Raw genomic sequence first — 5,792 nt, 5'->3', positions numbered from 1 at the left:
TTAGAATTCCATGGGAGTCTTTTACAACTTCCATGGGTATATACGCAATGACCCTTACAACTTACATGGGCATATGCTTGATGACCCTTGCAACAAATTACATTATGAATAATTAATCATTTCAAGATATTCCAAAAATATGTTACCATTGGGCTATTCCTTTGGCACCATGGGACGTGAAGCACTCAAAATGGCATGTTGGTGGCTATGGGAGATAAAGTGCTTCTTGATGAAGGTGTATGACTTACCACAAGTGAGGAACTAGACCTTCGGGGGCTAGTTGCATGAGGTGAAGATAATCATGTTCGAGTCAATGATTGGGCTAGGGATGGAGGTGACACACAATTTTGGTTTGGCCATTGAGGGTGGCTTTGAGATATAGAATTTAAGTGAGGGTGCTGCAAGTTTGCTTCAAGTCTTTGAGGCACTTGCAATGATAATTGCATGCACTCCCTAGGGGTGTGGCTACTTCACTCTATAGTGCAGTGCACCTGCTTGTGTTAACCCCATCATGTGTAAGCAAAGAAATCTGGAGCAAGCAGAGAAGTAAAACAATGCCCATCAAAATGGAGGATTAAATTTGAATCAAATTTTTTTCAATACAAGTGCTCAATTCCATATGGGATAATGTAATTAGTTGAAACCTAGAACCAAGCTCACTCCCATGAAACTTATAATATTTTTTGTGTGTGAAATAGTGTCCCATTCAGCCTCGAAGCACTTGTATTGAAAAACCCATTCATAGGGCCACTTGAGTGAAAACTGACAAGATGGGAGAGAGGTAAAGAACCCAAGAGCACACACATAAAAGTAATGGAGACTTGAGCACACAAAGAGATGGAACAAAATCTTATTCTTCTTCCACACAAAAGAACTAAGTCTACAACATGATAAAAGACTAATATAAAAGTACCACAATGTATGTGCATACACAGTCACTAAGTGTGAACTCACTGAGGAAAAAAAAGGTGGCACAATGAATGTGCCATAACCAAGGATGGACTATGTGGATGTAGTCTAGCTATAAAATCATTGGCATATCCTCATGTCGATCACCTAACATGTTAGTGAATAATATCCTACCATATCACTAAGGCACATAGTGGATGCCAACTCATGTAGAGCTGTACATCTCGACACTCCCCCTTGAGCTCAACATGAGCTTATGAATGAAAGGTAGAGCTCAAGTGAAAGCACACAAGCAGAAGCAAGAGCAAAGCAACAAGTATGGTGGATGGGGCAAGAGAGCAAGAGAAAGACACATCGTATGTGGGAACTCCAACAGTCACAATGTATGATTGGCCTTCCCTTATTCAAATGTCATTGTACATGTGTGCGAGTATTGTTAGTGTAATGAATACATAAGTGGTTAGACACAAGTGCCTTTACCCCCAACAACCTTCCACTTAAAGGCAAATATGTTTCTAATGAGGAGAGAATAAGAAAAAAGTATCAAAGTACAAATGTACATAAAATACAATAGGATGAGGAATAGATGTAATCTCATCCTACACTCATCACCTTTCCAAGGAAGGGAAAATGTTCTACTGAGAGACTTTTTGTGAGAAGATTCGTAAGATTCTCATCAGTTGAGATCTTGATAAGCTCAACAAACTTGATGAAATGATAGTGCACCTCAATTTGACATGGAAAACTTTATTCTTGGCCAACTGAATTCCACTCATAGAATTCGAATGCAGTGTAGGGACCACATCAACAATGCTAAGGTTTGTGATCAAATAGTCTAACTAAGAGCGTCCTTGCAAGCCTTAGTGGCTACAACATACTCTGCCTCTGTAGTAGATAGGGCCATGCATTTCTGCACCCTAGAAATCTAAGAAATAGTACCTCCAACAAAGATGAAGACATAGCCAAAGATGGATTTCCTATTGTCTGCATGTCCTACATAATCAGAGTCAGTGTACCCTAGGACTCCTGTATCCTAGCCACCACAACATATTCACATATCTATAGTGCCCTTAAGGTACCTTATGATACCCTTTACGGCATCCCAATGTTGCCTGCTAGATGTAGCCATATAGTGTGCCACAACTTCCATTGCAAATGCTATGTTAAGACAAGTGCTATCATGGCATATATCAAACTATCAATTGCAAATGCATAAGGGATCTTGGATAAGTAAAGGACCTTCTGGATGTATGCCTTTTGTGAAAAGTAAAAAAGCCCTTTAGAGCGATTGCATGTGATGCATATCCCAAGAATATAAGAGGTGTGTCCCATATCCTTCATCTCAAAGCTCTTCTTAAGATAACCTTTCAAGCGTCATAGGTAAGAGACTCACCAACATCTATCACCATAACATAATCCATAGAGGACACAAATCGGTTAAACTAACATCTATCTCTAGTAGATCACCGCAAACCAAGTTGTAGGGCATGTACATCTTGTCTAGCATCATGGTCTCAAGTTACTGAAGCATTAGCTACTACAGGCTATCTAGCTAGTTGTATAATAATAAGAGGCTCCTCCTAAAATATCACCATGCATATCTCAATGACATGCTCAGGCTTCTTATGCATTTTTTACTCATGGAAAATAAAATCATTGGGTGTGGATGATCTTTTGAGGCATTTTATCCATTTTGAGTGGATGCATAGCATACTACAGAAGTCATGGATGGCTATGGTAACTTAATAGCGCTATTATATTTTAGCTATAACATTTGTATACATCATCGGATTTTTGCATTCTACAATAGCTAGAAACAAAGAGCGCAAAATGAGCTACAAATTTAAGCACTCACAAAGTTGATTCTATGTAGTTTTACATTCTCTATTTTACACAAAACATAACAATTTTGGTTTGGATAACAAATAGTAAATTCTATAATGCATGTTTGATGCTTCAAGTATGTTATTTTGGTTCCTGGATGGTATGGTTATGCTTTTGCAACTAATTTGAGCCTAAAATAGCTCAGATTTCACTGTCATTTCAGTGTTGCAATAAGAGGGTAACAAGCATTTATTAGTGAAAATCCTATGCCTAATGCTCGTTAATGCTTTATGGAATACTTAGTGGATGTGCCACTACTTTGATTGTTATGTATACTTCCTGATATACTATGGCTTGCTTTTGAGCTGAGATTTGGGCTCCATTACATTGATCTTGATTGTGGTTACATGCCTTGGTTACTTCGGTGGCTTATATATAGTTATGAGCTTGAAGAATCTATTGGGTTTTATGCTCTTTGTCTATGGTTCATGTATCTTGGATACTCAGCTGTCATGTGCTTGATGTTTGAGCTTGCATTACTTATTTGGCATTTGATTTTGTTCCAATGGAAATTACATGTGCTACTTTGGATATTAAATAGAGCTTTGGATTTATGCAATTGAGCTTGATCTTACTTTCACCGAGACCCTAGGACACTTACTTCATGTACATGCTCTCTTAATATGTATTAGATGCAGTTATCCTATAATGGGTTGATTTGATCACTTACTTCAGACATGGCACTTACGTTTGTTAATGTGTTGATAGTGATATGTATATGCTTTTGGGTTATGTATTGAGCTTTGCTCAATGGGTTATGCATTTGACCATTCTTTTCTCTTTACCTAGAGAGCTAAAAAGATGAGTAGGTTGCCTCTTACCCACCCTATTTCCAATCCTCACTAAGAGAGCTAAAGAAGGACACCACCTAGCCAAAGGGAGGATGGGCTAGGACATCCCTTTCCTCAAAGAGAATGGAAAGAACCAAAACACAACTTCACGAGAGAGAATTTGTAACCCATCTTAAGGAAAATGAAGATGATGGAAAGTTAAGAGAGGTGATGGCTCCTAATTTCTCCCATGAACATATATATAACATGAGGAAATAAGGATTCCCCACCAATAGAGCATATGGCAAGTCTTACTTAATAAGTTTAAGTATGAACGTAGAGGGAGAATTAGAAGAGAGTACATATGATCTAGACACCATATTAGAATATGAGAGATGAGAAGAGAGGGAAACAAGAGGAGAAGAGGTAGAGGAAGCTTGCCATTATGTATTCATGGAATGCTACATAATAAAAGAGACTCGCTCATAGCTTACCTCAAAGAGATGGACTAGCATGAGGGTGTTCTAGAGTGCTCTCATGTGCTTGTCATTGTCTCCTTTACATTTCCATGGGAACCTTATATAGCCTCCATGAGAGATTAGATTAAGCTAATCTTCTTGATTAACATAATCCTAGATAATGTATGGCATCTTTGAAAATATAGAGAATAGTGGATGGGACAAGTCCCCACCTTGGTCATCATGCAAGAAGCCAAGGGTGGTGGTAGACAAGCTAGAGAAAGGGAACTGGATTACAAGAGGTCGGTGTCCAAAGCACATTATTATGATATATTTGCAAGAAGGATAAAATGGAAAGTTGATGTGATAAGGGTGAAAGAGAGAAGAAAATTGCATGCAGCCAAAAATCTACGTACTCACTCAACCCCTAGGTGTAATCCGTTTTCACCTTCACTAAGATAACCCATCCCTTTTACCCTTTACATTGACATCCCTCCTAAGAACTTGTTTTCCCACTTGCTAGAGTTATCATAACCGAGAAGTAATGTAGCATACTTGGTGCTTGAAAAGTAAACCCAAAGTGATAAGATGTAGGGTTTAAGCTCTGGATAAGGCTTTTGATAGGGGTTTTGGCCAAATTTTGTGGTAGAAATCCGATTTGTAAAAAACTCGAATCAACCTTAAGATCTCCTATGTGCATGATATTTATGCCTACTGCATGTCTCATTACTGATACACTGTAGTTGTGATAGCTTTTAGTGCCAGTTGTTCCTAGTCTTTCTTTCTTGGTTGCTCACAGTTGGTTGTTGACATACTACTAGATTTTATTATAACAACCATTCATTTTATTTTTATGCATTCTATCTGAGGACAATCACTTGGATTTGGTAGTTACTTGATTAGAATTTATGGACAGCTCACCATTTTATTAGTTCTTTGCTTAGCCCTTGATTTGGCTATGATTTTGGGATTGTTTTACTGTCATTCACATTAACCTATTTGTCTTGGATTGTGCTTTCATCTCTTGTATTATGGCTGGTGGATCAAATGGCAATGCTATCTTTAACATTGACAAGTTAGATGGCACAAATATGGTACGGTCTAGTGTAGAAATTTTAGATTGAGCCATTGAGAGGTAAGGGTGTAAAGCCCAAATGCTTTGATGTAGAGGATTGGACTAAATTGGTTGAGTTACGTAAGTCTACAATCATTTGTCACTTTCTAAGAAAATTTACTATAAGATTTGTAATGTCTATGATAAGCAGAGCCATGTCTCTCAGACATATTGGTTGAGGAACTCGTGGACCCACATATGAAGAAGGGAACTTCCATGTCTGTCCACTTAAATAAATTGTATTCTATTTTCAACCACTTATCTTCGCAAGAGATTGAATTTAAGGACAATATTTCTCCCTTGTTCTTATTGATTCCATTGCCTAAGTCATGGGACACATTCCATACTACTATGTGTGCAAATATGTCTACTCATGGGCTGAAATTGTAGGACATAAAGGGTGCCCTCTTGAATGAAGAGATAAATAGAAAGAATGTTAATGCTTCCGGCACCTCTCATTCTTTGATAATCAGAGGAAATAATGGTCATGGCACTTAAGGGTCTTTGTTGATGAGGGCTTGGCAATTTGAAGGGGGGTCATGAGTGTTGATGATGGGGCCTTGTGGGGATTGGTCATGGGAGAGAAGCTTGTCAATTGTTTGCAATGGTGGAGGTCGAGGGTATGTCGTGGGGCCTCCAATGTCATGGGTTGGGAGC

The sequence above is a fragment of the Lygodium microphyllum genome, chromosome 21, assembly GCF_053477565.2.
Source record: "Lygodium microphyllum isolate KBCC chromosome 21, Lygodium_microphyllum_v1.1.10, whole genome shotgun sequence".
Classification (NCBI taxonomy): domain Eukaryota; kingdom Viridiplantae; phylum Streptophyta; class Polypodiopsida; order Schizaeales; family Lygodiaceae; genus Lygodium; species Lygodium microphyllum.
This window is presented reverse-complemented; position numbering follows the sequence as displayed.